The following is a 15,472-nucleotide window of genomic DNA, read 5'->3' as shown; positions in this document are numbered from 1 at the left end:
ATGGAACGATTCTCCATTTACTTTGATGGCATGTTCAGGACATCATGCTTATGCAAAATCGGGTGTAATCAACAAATCATCTGGTCTTTTTCAGCTGGGCCAGGGCCCACCCTCCTCCAAACAGCTGCCAGTGCTGAGCAGAAGTTGTGAGTGGATTGTGCAGGGCGAGGCCACACACGTACATGGCTCTGTTCTGGCCCCTGCCGTGATGCCCCCCTGGCCGAGCTTTGGGCTCTGAGCTGGCAGCTCTCCCAGGGGAAAGGCCTTGACCTACCCTCACCATCTCCCAGAGGCTCAATCCTGAACGTGGGCTGGGAAGCCAGATCACCTTTAGCAACAGGCTCAGCTGAAACGAAAGGCAGGACAGAACAGCTCCAATGGCACTGCTGAAGATTCTCCTTCAGGCCCGAGTGGCAGTGAGGGCACATGGGTGGTTGGTGCCCTCCAAGGCACTTCCTTGGCTCTGCCTTCCACCTAGGAGCAGGGCCAGGGGGACCTCGTGCCTGCAGTGGCCCCACACTGGGATGGAAGGAGCCCCATGCGGGGTAGTTGGGACAGAAAGGACTCTCTGGAGCTGCCAGCAGCTCCAAACTCAGCCCCAGGCAGGGCCAGGCATTGGCAGTGGCAGCAGGAGCAGGTAAGGCTTCCTGGGGGCAGCAAAGGAGCTGAGAAAGGCTCAGCCCTGGGGCACAGCCCTGGGCCCAGCCCCTTCCCTCTCTGCTCTTCTCTGTGGCTGCACAGAGCACACAGAAGGACACTGTGGCATTGCACTCGGGAAGAGGATGGACAAATAAATGATCCTTCCTCCCACTGACAGCGAACCTGTGGTATCCCTCAGGACTCCAGAAGGGAGCAGGGTAAGGTTTCCAGAACTGATCAATCTTCAGTGAAATGTAAGGGAACTGGCTCATGAGTAAGCCCTTGCCACACTGCCATGGATATTTCTGCCAGGAAAGGTACATTGAGAACTTGCCTTCAACATGTGGCAAGGTCTTCAAAGCACCATTTACCAGCATTTCCAACTAATCCAAGTCACATGCCAGTCGAGAAGGGAGCACAGATCCTACAGAACCATTTCCATGGTGTGCTGGGATCCCCTTCTCCCTTGGGGAATTGGGCACTGCCAGGGGGTGGGGTAAGGCTGTGGGAGCCTGTGCCTCCTGGTCACTCTCCACGCTCTTTGCAGGTGCTGTGCAACATGCCTGGAGGGGCAGCTGCAACAGCCTAGGGCCCTGGGGCTCTCTCCCTCCTTCCCACACAGGAAAGCCTCACTAAATGCTTGGGGAAATCTGCAGTGTCACAGCTGTTGCTCCCAACCTCCGTCCCTCCCTCCTGCTTGCCCACCTGCCCATGGAACAGCTCCCACAGCCCAAGGGGCACATGGCCAGGCCCTGTCAGGACCCACTGGAGCCTTGCTCTCCCCCTCTGCCCTTTCCCCACCATGGGCACCCCGTGCAGCCGCTCCCAGGTTTTGGGACGTGTCTCCCACAGAGGGAGCCCAGCAGGACAGCTCAGTACCCGAGTGCCCTGAGCCTGCTTGGGATAATTCCTCTGGGTTGTGCCCATCTTGTCCGGGCTGTGCCTGCAGTGCCAAGCAGCAGAGAGGGCAGCTCAAGCCTCAGCAGGGCTCAGGCCCAGAGGCACAGCAATTACCTCCTGTGACTGTGCCTGGCATCGCCTGCCTTCCTGCAGGAAATGCCACCTTCCATAGAGCCTCTCTGTCCATTCCTTGAGAAATGAAGAGGCACAGCTGGATCAGATGGAATCATTGCACATCCTGGAGGTGGCCTGTTCAGGAGGCAATACTTCTCCAAAACATGGATAAGGATCAGGAAAATCCTGATTCCCCAGGCCTTTGGGGCTAGCTATAGCCCTGCCTCCTGTAAGCAGCCACACTCAGGATCCTACTGGGGACTGGGAAAATGCAGGGGATCCCTGGTGAGTTTGGGCTGTGTGGCAGCGGATGCCAGGCCAGGCTGGGAAACAGCCCTGCAGGGCATGGAAGCAGCAGCGGGGCATCGAGGCTGCCATGGATCCCTTCCCACTGTTCTGGGCACGGCGTGTCCAGATGTGCAGCCAGAGCCCTCGGCTGCTGAGCCCCAGGACAAGGCTGAGGGAAATGCTCTCACCATTCCCTTTGAGTAGTTCCGTCACTATTCGTTTCAAGATGTTGCTTGGCTCGTGGGGTTTCTTGTGTCCTGGGGCTTTGTTCTTCCCTCTCAGAGGACCTTAACAGAAAGTAGTTCCATTTCCTAGGAATGCATGCCACAGAAGCAGGGCTCAGCCTGTGGGGTCAGCAGGGACAACACTACTCACCCCAGCAATTAGAGCCAGGGCTCTCTGTAGGAATCAGCAAAGGGGCAGGAAAAGTCCTTCCTGCAGACACATCTGTAACACAACAGCCACAGTAGCTTGTATAACCTGGTTGCTGTGAAGTTGTCAACAATTATTACTGTGTAGGACAGTGAGAACATACCTGAAGGAGGCTCCAAAGGCTTCAACACTTTTCTCAACCAATCTAATGGGGAAGCCTTTTGAGCAACCTCATCTAGAACGGAGCACAGATGAGAACATTTTTCAGGGTGTGTTGGGATCCCCTTTTGCCTTTGGGAATTGGGCACTGCAAGGGGGTTGGGTACAGCCGTGGGAGCCAGGTGTGAATGGGCAAGGTCACACTCCACAGGGGCCTCAGGAGCTCTGGGCAGGCTCCTGGTCACTCTGCACCCTCTTTCCATGCCCTGTGCAACATCCATGGTGGGGTGGCTGAAGCAACCCAGGGCCCTGGGAGCTCTCACTTCCACAGCTGCAACTCTTGCTAAATCCCTGGGGAAAACTGCAGCAGGCAGTGCCACAGCTATCCCTCTGTCCCCCTCCATCCCTCCTGCCCCTTCTCCCTCCCTATCTACCTACTTCTATCTCTCCAACCATCTTTCCCCTGGGACAAATCCCCCAGCACACTGGCACATAGCCAGGCCCTCTCAGGACCCACTGGAGCCTTGCTCTCCCCCTCTGCCCTTTCCCCACCATGGACACCCCGTGCAGCCGCTCCCAGGTTTCGGGACTTGTCTCCCATGGAGGGAGCCCAGCAGGACAGCTCAGTACGCGAGTGCCCTGAGCCTGCTCGGGACAATTCCTCTGAGCTGTGCCCGTCTTGTCTGAGTTGTGCCCACAGTGCCAAGCAGCAGAGAGGGCAGCTCAAGCCTCAGCAGGGTTCAGACCCAGAGGCACAGCAATTACCTCCTGTGGCCGTGCCTGGCATCGCCTCCCTTCCTGCAGAAGCGGCTGTCAATGGGCCACTGCTTCCTCCAGGAAATGCTTCCTTCTGCATAGCCTCTCCATCTGCTTCTGGAGAAAAGAGAGAGCTGGATCAGATTGGACTGTTCCCCATTGGAGATGTGGCATCTTCAGGAGGCAATGCCTCTCAAAGACATGGTTAAGATTCAAGAAATCCCTTTCAACTTTTTGGGTAGGGCAGGGCTCTCCCTTCTCCATATAGGTGCCCCTTCTCATCTGCCTGGAGATGGGAAATTGCAGGGCATCTCATGCCTGTGGTGCGGTTTGGGCTGCCTGTCAGCTGATGCCAAATGCCTTCCTGCAGAGGCTGGGAGAAGCTGCAGCCAGGCCAGGCTGTGAAAAAGCCCTGCAGGGCGTGGAAGCAGCAGCAGGGCAGTGAGGCTGCCATGGATCCCTTCCTGCTGTGCCAGGCTCGGCGTGTCCAGATGTGCAGCCAAAGCCTCGGCTGCTGAGCCCCAGGTGAAGGCTGAGGGAATGCACCCACCTTGTCCTGCCTGCTGCATTTCCTTCAGCATTTCCTTCATTTGTTCAGAGGGCTCATGGGGTTTCTTCTGTTCTGTAGCTTTGTTCTTTCCCCTTGGAGGACCTTAGAGCAACACGGTTCCATTTCCCATGAATGGATGCCACAAAAGCAGGGCTCAGCCTGTGGGGTCAGCAGGGACACACTACTCACCCCTGCGACGGGAGCCTGGCTTCTGGGTAGGAATCATCACAGGGACAGGAAAAGTCCTCCCTGCAGACACATCTGTAACACATCAGCCACAGAAGCTTCTGCCATCTCTGCTCAGCTGCACGGGCACCACTGAGCCGCAGGAGCGGTGAGGGGATGGCGCAGGGCGAGGGCACACACGTGCATGGCTCTGTCCTGGCACCTGCAGCGATGCCCCCCTGGCCGAGCTTTGGGCTCTGAGCTGGCAGCTCTCCCAGGGGAAAGGCCTTGACCTACTCTCACCATCTCCCAGAGGCTCAGTCATGGATGTGGTTTTGGAACCCAGATCACCTTCACCAACAAGTTCAGCTGCAAAGAAAGGCCGTACAGAACATCACCCGTGGCAGTGTAGCAGATCCTCAGGCTGCAGGCAAGGCTCAGCGCTGGGGCACAGCCAGGGGCCTGGCCCCTGCCCGTTCTGCTCTTTTCTGGGACTGCACAGAGCACACAAAAGGACACAGTGGCATTGCACACGGGAGGAGGATGGACAGCTAAATGCTCCTTCCTCCCACTGACAGCCATCCTGTGGGATCCCTCAGTGCTCCACAAAAGAGCGGGGCAAGGTTTACAGAATTCTTCAACCCTGACTTAATGTTAACAAACATGGCCGATGGGTGAGCTCTTGCAACATGGACACTGATTATTCTGCCAGTAAAAAGGGAAATTCAGAACTTGCCCCTGGCATTCGCCATGACATTCAAAGTGTCATTCACCTGGACTTCCAAATCTTGCAAGGCGTGTTCCAAATCTAAAATGGAACAAAGACCTGAACCATTTCCTTTGTGCGCTGGGATCCCCTTCTGCTTTGAGCATTGGGCACTGCCAGGGGGTCGAGTATGGCCATGGGAGCCAGGTGTGAATGGACAAGGCCGAACTGCACAGGGGCCTGGGGAGCTCTGGGCAGGCTCGTGGTCACTCTGCACCCTCTTTCCATGCCCTGTGCAACATCCATGGTGGGGCGGCTGAAGCAACTCAGGGCCCTGGGAGCTCTCACTTCCACAGCTGCAACTCTTGCTAAATCCCTGGGGAAAACTGCAGCAGGCAGTGCCACAGCTATTCCCGTGTCCTCCTCCATCCCTTCTGCCCCTTCTCCTTCCCTTTCTACCTACTTCTATCTCTCCAACCATTTTTCCCCTGGGACAAATCCCCCAGCACACAGGCACATGGCCAGGCCATCTCAGGACACACTGGAGCCTTGCTCTCCCCCTCTGCCCTTTCCCCACCACGGGCACCCCGTGCAGCCGCTCCCAGGTTTCGGGACGTGTCTCCCACAGAGGGAGCCCAGCAGGACAGCTCAGTATCCGAGTGCCCTGAGCCTGCTCGGGACAATTCCTCTGGGCTGTGCCCGTCTTGTCTGGGCTGTGCCCCAGTGCCAAGCAGCAGAGAGGGCAGCTCAAGCCTCAGCAGGGCTCAGGCCCAGAGGCACTGCAATTACCTCCTGTGGCTGTGCCTTGCATCGGCTCCCGTCCTGCAGAAGAGGCTGTCCATGAGCCATTGCTTCCTCCAGGAAATGCTTCTTTCTGCACAGCCTCTCCATCTGCTTGTGGAGAAAAGAGAGAGCTGGATCAGATTGGACTGTTCCCCATTGGAGAGGTGGCATCTTCAGGAGGCAATGCCTCTCAAAGACATGGTTAAGATTCAGGAAATCCCTTTCAACTTTTTGGGTAGGGCAGGGCTTTCCCTTCTCCATATAGGTGCCCCTTCTCATCTGCCTGGAGATGGGAAATTGCAGGGCATCTCATGCCTGTGGTGCGGTTTGGGCTGCCTGTCAGTGGATGCCCAATGCTTTCCTGCAGAGGCTGGGGAGAAGCTACAGCCAGGCCAGGCTGGGAGACTGCCCTGCAGGGCATGGAAGCAGCAGCCGGGCAGTGAGGCTGCCATGGATCCCTTCCTGCTGTGCCAGGCTCGGCGTGTCCAGATGTGCAGCCAAAGCCTCGGCTGCTGAGCCCCAGGTGAAGGCTGAGGGAATGCACCCACCTTGTCCTGCCTGCTGCATTTCCTTCAGCATTTCCTTCATTTGTTCAGAGGGCTCATGGGGTTTCTTCTGTTCTGTAGCTTTGTTCTTTCCCCTTGGAGGACCTTAGAGCAACACGGTTCCATTTCCCATGAATGGATGCCACAAAAGCAGGGCTCAGCCTGTGGGGTCAGCAGGGACACACTACTCACCCCTGTGACGGGAACCTGGCTTCTGTGTAGGGACAGGAAAAGTCCTCCCTGCAGACACATCTGTAACACATCAGCCACAGAAGCTTCTGCCATCTCTGCTCAGCTGCACGGGCACCACTGAGCCGCAGGAGTGGTGAGGGGATGGCACAGGGCGAGGGCACACACGTGCATGGCTCTGTCCTGGCACCTGCAGCCATGCCCCCCGGGCCGAGCTTTGGGCTCTGAGCTGGCAGCTCTCCCAGGGGAAAGGCCTTGACCTACCCTCACCATCTCCCAGAGGCTCAGTCATGGATGTGGTTTTGGAACCCAGATCACCTTCACCAACAAGTTCAGCTGCAAAGAAAGGCCGTACAGAACATCACCCATGGCACTGTAGCAGATCCTCGGGCTGCAGGCAAGGCTCAGCGCTGGGGCACAGCCCTGGGCCTGGCCCCTGCCCGTTCTGCTCTTTTCTGGGACTTCACAGAGCACACAAAAGGACACAGTGGCATTGCACACGGGAGGAGGATGGACAGCTTAATGCTCCTTCCTCCCACTGACAGCCATCCTGTGGGATTCCTGAGTGCTCCACAAAAGAGTGGGGCAAGGTTTACAGAATTCTTCAGCCCTGATTTAACGTTAACAAACATGGCCGATGGGTGAGCTCTTGCCACATGGACACTGATTATTCTGCCAGTAAAAAGGGAAATTCAGAACTTGCTTCTGGCATTCACCAAGACCTTCACAGTGTCATTCACCTGGACTTCCAAATCTTGCAAGGCGTGATCCAAATCTAGAATTGAACAAAGATCTGAACCATTTCATTTTTGTTTTGGGATCCCCTTCTGCCTTTAGGAACAGGGCATTGCAAGGGGGTTGGTTAAGGCTATGGGAGCCAGGTGTGAATGGACAAGGCCAAACTGCACAGGGGCCTCGGGAGCTCTGGGCAGGCTCCTGGTCACTGCACCTTCTTTGCAGGCCCTGGGACACATCCCTGGAGAGGAAACTGGGGCTGCCCAGGGCCATGGGGTCTCTCTCCCTCCCCCAGAGGAAACCCTCCCTAAAGGCCTGGGGAAAACCATCCCCGGCGCTTCCCGGGGAGCAGGAAGCGCTGTCCCGGGAAAGGCGAGCCAGGCTGCCAGCTCACCTGCTCGCCACCCTTGCAGCGGAGCAGCCTGGGCAGCCCTGGCAGGCAGGGCCACGGCCAGGAGGTGCAGGAGGAAGAGGCGCAGAGCAAGGGCCATGGTGCCTTGCCCTCTGCAAGTCCTGCAGCTCTTGCTGCCACCGCTGTCCTGACACCGCTGTCCCAATGTCAGCACCACTGCTGCCACCGCTGCTGCTGCTGCCGCAACAGTTGTGCTCAAGGACTGAGTGCTCACTCCTTGTGCTGCTGTGCAACCACCGGGTCTAGCACCTCTGTGACCTCAGAGCCAACAGTGACCTCAGCCTGCTGTGACCCCTGAGCCTGCTGTGACCTCATGGCCTCAGCTGTACCCCCAGAGTGTGCCTGCATCTGTACAAATGGACTGCCTTGATTGTTTTTGTGTATCCCAGGTCCATTGCTCAGCAAAACCTTATTTGTCACCTGCTGACATTGTGGGTCAGACTGTGTCCATGGAGATGCTCTTGATGGCTTCCTTTTTTTCCTGGGCTTGCCACTGGAGGAGGTCCAGGCCCAGATGATGCCAGGGAAGGAAACATGCCCTCAGCCCAGGGACGCTCAGCATGGGCTCCCCCAGGCCTCGGGACCCCGCTGCTGGTCACAGCAGCCCCTGCCTGGCTCCTGCCTGCCCACACTATGGGCATCCATGGCTGCTCTTGGGCATGGAGGTGAGCCAGTGCGGCTGCCAGGTGGGCTTTGCTGCTGCTGCCACCCAAACACTGGGGTGACGGCACCTTCCCTTTAGTGCAACTAAAGAAAGGGCCATCACCTAGCCTGGCAGAGAGCAGGGTTAACTTCAGTGTTGCTTAGACGGCAGGGCCAGGGGGCTCAGGGGCAGAGGAAACGACATGTTAGTCTCAGGAGGGGCTGGAGGGTGCTGGGCTGCTGCTGGGGTCTATAGAAGGAGTCGTGACGGGACAGAGGAGGATCAAAAAAGAAATGAAAGTAGCTTGGAGATACTCATGGGGAGAGGAGGTGGCAGTGGGATCTCCAGGAGAATAGGAGATTTCCTTGTCGATGGCTGTTCTGGAGTCTTCTCCTCAGAATTCTTGACAGGGCTGCGCAGGCTCTTCTAACTGCTGGAGGAGCTGCTCCCGCTGTTTGGGTGTGAGGTGCAGCCGCCATCTTACAACTCCTGTCCAGAGGTGGAACTGTGGAAAGAAGAGGTGGCTGAGGCCCCAGGTTCCAGTCGCACACAGGGAACCTCCTGCACAGCCGGGCCCAGAGCTGGCAAGGCTCCCCAGCACGGCTGGAGCTGCTGCCACAGCTTGGCCCAGCTGCACAGCTGCCCCTCAAGGCCCCAGCCAGCAGGACACGGCTCTGGGCAGGCTCCCTGGGCAGGAGCGGGCCCCAGAGCGCCTCTGCCTTTCAAGGGCAATCTCGTCCCTGGTCTTTCTCCTCCCCACCGTGCTTTCCTCTGCCCTGTGCCCCTGGGGCTGCTCTTGGCCAGGCAGCCTCAGTGGGAGCCAGCACTGGCTGCAGCCCCAGCGGGCCCCCCAGGACAAGGCTCAGCAATTAGGAGGCCAATGAACGCTCTGGGCAGCAGCAGAACCCTCAGCAGAGTTCTTTGGACAATCGTGGACTGGCCACACCTACACTGCAGCCTCACCGGGAATGTTTCCTATGTACAGCAGATTTTCAAAAGAAGTTGTTTGAGGGAAACGTCAACTAAACACTCACTGTCTCCTCTTCAAGTAAGTCCAAATTCAGACAGAGCATAAGAGGAAGATCAGCTCCAAGACAAGCAGGCCTGCCAGTAACCCCAGACTGAAGCCTGTTCCCTGACAGAAACCCCTTCCAAGGCCCTTCTGGGCATCAGGAACATGTGCTGTGGTTCCAGCTGCACCTGTGGGAGCAATGGGGAGCGTCAGCTTATTCTGCCATTCTTTCATTCTTTCCCCCTGGGAGGCCACAGAAGTGATTTTGCATAGACTGGTAGTGGGTGAGCTTGGTACATAATTTGTAGATGTGAGTTGCAGACATCTCAGTCCTTTCAGAGTGGTAAGATCAACCCAGTCTCTGCCAGTTCATTGACTTTATTACTGTTTCAGTTTTCTATTTTTTTTTTTTTTTTTTGCTATACTCCATTGGCTTGGGGGTTTTGTTTGTCTTCGTTTGTTTTTGGTTTTGTTTTTTAATTTTTTTTTCTGTTTTTTTTCAGGTTGGAAAGAGTTATAAAGATCCATATGACAACTGTACTCACTACACATGCACTGAATCAGCAGGCCAGTTTTCCTTGACTAGTACAAAAAAGGTCTGCCTGCCATTTGAAGAAGCAAACTGTGTGCCAGTAAGTATTTTATAGCCAGAGAAATACTTCTGTAATGACCCTTGATCCTGGCCTGGGAGTTATAGTTGCTGAGTATTTCTTGATCTTTCCTTGTTTGAAAGAAATGTGCTTTTCCAGCCCTGTGTCCCGTAGAAAAAGCCAAAAATATTTGCAAACAAGCCCACACCATTTACATTGTTGTGGGATAAGCATTGGAACTTGAAAAAGAAGGGTATTGGAGCAATAGCAAGGAAGGATTTTCATCACTTGAGAAACATCAGTGTTATAAAATGCAATTGAACAAGTGGTGACTCATCATGGATCCTTGTGGGACTGATGAACAAAATGTCTCCTGATATGTGGTGTCCCATTAAGCGGGGAAATGGAACATGAATGAGCTGGCAGCACGGTGGATGCGGGCAGGACATTCTCCATTTCCCCCAGAGCTGGGGCCTGCAGGCAACTTGCCGCCCCTTGGCACAGGCTGTGCCCACCCAACAAAGCCCAGCAGGCCCGGAGGAGAGCCCGGGGGCTGTGGAGCTGCTTGGGCAGTGGCTGCTTGGAGGGACACGGGCCAAAGCCATCCCTGAGCAGCCACTGCCAGCCCTGGCCCTCCCTGCCCTGTGACAGCTCCCCCAGCCCCAGGGCACAGAGTCAGGCCCTGGCAGGACCCAGTGCAGCCCCTGCCCAGTCGGGAGCCAAGGCTGGCTCTGGCCCTGGGCTCGTGGCAGGGCTCCCGCTCCTGTGCCTTGGGCCTCTGGGCACTCAGGGCCAGCTCTGGAGCAGCTGCAGCGGGAGGGACGTTGGTGCACGAGTCCCCTTTCCCCGGGGCTGTGAACGAGCTCCAGAGGCACCTCCAGCTTTGGCTGCAGCCGGGCCGTGCAAGGGCAGGCCCCAGTGGAAGAGCCGCAGCCACACAGTCCCGCCAAGGGCTGAGCCCTGCTGAGCCCAGCACAGCAATTACCTTCTGAGCCTGTGCCCGTGCCCATGCCTGTGTTTGGCTTGGCCTTCCTTCCTGCAGCAGGGGCTGCCAATCGGCCTCTGCTTCGTTGTGGAAACACCTCCTTCTGTCATGCCTTTTGGCCCATCACTTGAGAAACAAAAAGTACACCTTAACAGACGGAACGATTCTCCATTACTTTGATGGCATGTTCAGGACATCATGCTTATGCAAAATCGGGTGTAATCAACAAATCATCTGGTCTTTTTCAGCTGGGCCAGGGCCCACCCTCCTCCAAACAGCTGCCAGTGCTGAGCAGAAGTTGTGAGTGGATCGTGCAGGGTGAGGGCACACACAGAATCACAGAATCATAAAAATTCTAGGTTGGAAGGGACCTTTAAGATCATCGAGTCCAACCCATGTTCTAACACCTCAACTAGATCATGGCACCAAGTGCATGGCTCTGCCCTGGCGCCTGCAGCGATGCCCCCTGGCTGAGCTTTGGGCTCTCAGCTGGCAGCTCTCCCAGGGGAAAGGCCTTGACCTACCCTCACCATGTCCCAGAGGCTCAATCCTGAACGTGGGCTGGGAAGCCAGATCACCTTTACCAACAGGCTCATCTGCAAAGAAAGGCAGGACACAATAGCTCCAATGGCACTGCTGAAGATTCTCCTTCAGACCTGAGTGTCAGTGAGGGCACCTGGGTGATTGGTGCCCTCCAAGGCACTCCCTTGTCTCTGCCTTCCAGTCAGGAGCAGGGCCAGGGGGACCTTGTGCCTGCAGTGGCCCCACCCTGGGATGGAAGGAGCCCCATGCGGGGTAGGTGGGGCAGAAAGGACTCCCTGGAGCTGCCAGCAGCTCCAAACCCAGCCCCAGGCAGGGCCAGGCCTTGGCAGTGGCAGCAGAAGCAGCTCGGGCTCCCTGGGGGCAGCAAAGGAGCTGAGAAAGGCTCAGCCCCGGGGCACAGCCCTGGGCCCAGCCCCTTCCCTCTCTGCTCTTCTCTGTGGCTGTACAGAGCACACAGAAGGACACAGTGGCATTGCACACGGGAGGAGAATGGACAGATAAATGCTCCTTCTTCCCACTGACAGCGATCCTGTGGGATCACTCAGGGCTCCAGAAGGGAGCAGGGTAAGTTTTCCAGAACTGATCCACCCTCAGAAGAACTTAAGGGAACTGTCTCATGAGTAAACTCTTGCCACACTGCCACGGATTATTCTGTCAGAAAAGGTACATTCAGAACATGCCTCCAACATCTGGCAAGGTCTTCAAAGCACCATTCACCAGTATTTTCAAGTAATTCAAGTCATGATCCCAGTTGAGAAGGGATCACAGATCCTACAGAACCATTTCCATGGTGTGCTGGGATCCCCTTCTCCCTTGGGGAATTGGGCACTGCAAGGGGGTGGGGTAAGGCTGTGGGAGCCTGTGCCTCCTGGTCACTCTCCACGCTCTTTGCAGGTGCTGTGCAGCATGCCTGGAGGGGCAGCTGCAGCAGCCCAGGGCCCTGGGGCTCTCTCCCTCCCTCCCACACAGGAAACCCTCACTAAATGCTTGGGGAAATCTGCAGTGTCACAGCTGTTGCTCCCAACCTCCGTCCCTCCCTCCTGCTTGCCCACCTGCCCATGGAACAGCTCCCACAGCCCAAGGGGCACATGACCAGGCCCTCTCAGGACACACTGGAGCCTTGCTCTCCCCCTCTGCCCTTTCCTCACCATGGACACCCCGTGCAGCCGCTCCCAGGTTTTGGGACGTGTCTCCCACAGAGGGAGCCCAGCAGGACAGCTCAGTACACGAGTGCCCTGAGCCTGCTCGTGACAATTCCTCTGGGCTGTGCCCGTCTTGTCCGGGCTGTGCCCGCAGTGCCAAGCAGCAGAGAGGCCAGCTCAAGCCTCAGCAGGGCTCAGGCCCAGAGGCACAGCAATTACCTCCTGTGACTGTGCCTGGCATCGCCTCCCTTCCTGCAGGAAATGCCACCTTCTATAGAGCCCCTCTGTCCATCCCTTGAGAAAGGAAGAGGCACAGCTGGATCAGATGGAATCATTGCATATCCAGGAGGTCGCCTCTTCAGGAGGCAATACTTGTCCAAGACATGGGTTATGATCAGGAAAATCCTGATCCCCCCAGGCCTTTGGGGCTGGCTATGGCCCTCCCTCCTCCAAGCAGCCACACCTCAGGATGTGCCTGGGGACTGGGAAAATGCAGGGGATCACTGGTGAGTTTGGGCTGCGCGGCAGCTGATGCCCAATGCCTTCCTGCAGAGGCTGGGGAGAAGCTGCAGTCAGGCCCGGCTGGGAAACAGCCCTGCAGGGCATGGAAGCAGCAGCGGGGCAGCGAGGCTGCCATGGATCCCTTCCTGGTGTTCCGGGCTCGGCGTGTCCAGATGTGCAGCCAGAGCCCTCGGCTGCTGAGCCCCAGGACAAGGCTGAGGGAATGCACCCACCATTCCCTTTGAGCAGTTCTCTCGCAATGTGCTTCAGGATGTTGTTTGGCCCATGGTGAGGAAAGGGTAGAGGGGAAGCGAGGCTGCCATGGATCCCTTCCCGCTGTTCCGGGCTCTGCTCTGACGTGGGGGACCCTGGCTCACTCTAGGATCTCTCCCAGGTCTCCTCCCAGAGCTTCATCCCACAGCTCAGCCCCAAGGGCCAGACATTTATTAGGAATTTCACAGCCCACCATTGGTGATTCATAGTCAGAATGCACAGGAAAACTCTAGCTGTGTTTCAAAATACCAGATGCTGTGTGGTTTCCTTCCCACTGCAGATTTTCCATTGCCCCAGCCTCAGCCCCTGGCAGCCTGCCTGGATGTTCTCCCCACGCTGCTTCTGCAATCCCACTTGTCCGGGTCCTCCTGGTTCTGTGGGCAGCTCTTCGGGCCATTGAGGCCCTGTTCCTCCTTTGTTTGTGAGCATGTCCGAGTGAGAGATGATTCAGGGGCTCAGCACCAAGGCCTGCAGCAGCAGTGGTCAATTCCTGAGCACGCTCGGGGGCCACAGGCAGCTGCCCATGGCTCTGGCAGGGATGTGAAAGGGAGGCTGTGCAGGGCAGTAGCCCCCATGCCCCCGCCCTGCCCATGGGGGCCTGCAGCCCGTGGGGATGGAGCAGCAGTTTCTGGTTGTGAAAGTCCATCCAAAAATCCTTCATTTTTTGCCTCACAATTGTCATGAGAAAAGACCCCCGAAAGGTTAAAAACTGTTGAGCCAGTTGGGAAAGAAAGTCTCATGCTTATTCAGTGTGTTCACAGGTGGTGTTTTCAGAACATGCCATGCTGAACTTGAAGGGGCATGCTGCCCTTTTCTGAACAATGGAACTGGACTTTCTTCCAACCTCCTGACTTGGCTGCACTGAGCTCTGGGGTGGCTCCTCCCCTCCAAGAGAAGACCCCTCTCGCCTGCCTTCAACCACCGTGACAGACAAACAGAGATGCGAATCCCCTCATCAAGGAACCAAGACAAGACAAGGAACCCCCCGGCACCCTACTGGCACCCCCCTGGTACCCCCTTGGCAACCTCCTTCCAGAGACTGGGACTGAACCCCCCCCACCAGCTTGGGGAGGGGGGAAAAACTGCCCAGAGTAAACGTACCTGCGAGCATTCGGGCATGAAAACAATGGAGTAACCTCCCCCCTCCTGCTGTTCCTATTCTTTTGCCCTCCATGGAAACCAAATTTCGGCCACCCTTCCCCCAACCAAGAACAGTATATTTTGGGGTTCGGTTCCGACTGTCCTCTGAGATCTCCCCAAAGCGTGCACCAGCGAGTTTCGGCGGCGGGACCCCCGAAGACATCACATTTCGGTAGCTATAAGCCCCTCCCTAACCTTCTTTCCTCCCTCTTTCCCTTGTCTTACCCTTCTCTTCCCCAGATTCCCTAACCAAATGCATATTCAGTTGTGGTTATCATTAATAAAATTGCATTTTGTTGATTTGTTACTGCAAAACCCCTGTGCCTTTGTTGGTTATTTTTTGCACCAAAAAAATCATTCGTCACCCGTTCATTTCAGGTGGACCCTCACATAATTGGCGACGAGGATGGGATTCTGGTAGCCAGTGAGATTTTGCAGGTTCTGTGTAGTCTGTAATCTCCGTCAGACTGCATATGCCAAAGCCAAATCTCACCCTTGATTGAGCACACAGGCTCCGGAATGGACACAAAAGATTTTTCGGTGCAAAAGCAGGGGAAATTGTTACAGTCACTTCTGTTACTGATCTTACCGGCACGGACACCGACACTGATACTCCTCCTAATCCTGATATTGATATTGGAATTGATGTTGTATTGGAGTTGTATCTGAACCTGTTACTGTTGTTACTGCTGTATTTGTGTACCTGGACTGTCTAAAAGGGAGGGGACAGACCTGAAGAAATTAAGCTGTGCCTTTTAGACAGATATTGTCCCTTCACCTACACATGGAGCAAGGGGTGGCCCAGCGAAGGCTGAGTGGCATTCCCCCTGTTCTAGGTTCTGGTCCCCTCACAAAGAAAACATTTGTGTGCGTGTGTGAGTGTGATTGTGTATCTGGACTGTCTGGAAAGGAAGGGACAAACCTGAAGCAATTAAAACAGTGCCTTCCAGACAGATTTTGTTTCTTCAGCTATCTAGGGAGACAAAGGGCATAAAAAGGTCTGTATGATTGTGTAACTTGAGTTCACAAATCAGCTCCCTGGTATACTTCTGGTCCCTTCACACAAAATGAATGAAAATCTCAATCCTAAAGCAAAAGCTGACTTTTACTGGTTGCTTGCTAAACACAATGCAAAACCGTCATCTGGTGGAGAAACTTGGACAGAGAACAATTGGTTTAATTTGGAAAATGTCATTGATAGAATATGTTCTCTGCAACATGAATCAAAATTCAAAATAGGTAAAAATAAGAACATTCTTTGCTCAGTTCTCAGAGCATGTCCTACTGCAGCCATAGAAAACCGCTGTAAATGGAGAATTGAGGAAATGAT

This window comes from Zonotrichia albicollis, chromosome 7 (assembly GCF_047830755.1).
Source record: "Zonotrichia albicollis isolate bZonAlb1 chromosome 7, bZonAlb1.hap1, whole genome shotgun sequence".
Classification (NCBI taxonomy): domain Eukaryota; kingdom Metazoa; phylum Chordata; class Aves; order Passeriformes; family Passerellidae; genus Zonotrichia; species Zonotrichia albicollis.
Note: the sequence above shows the minus strand (reverse complement) of the source record.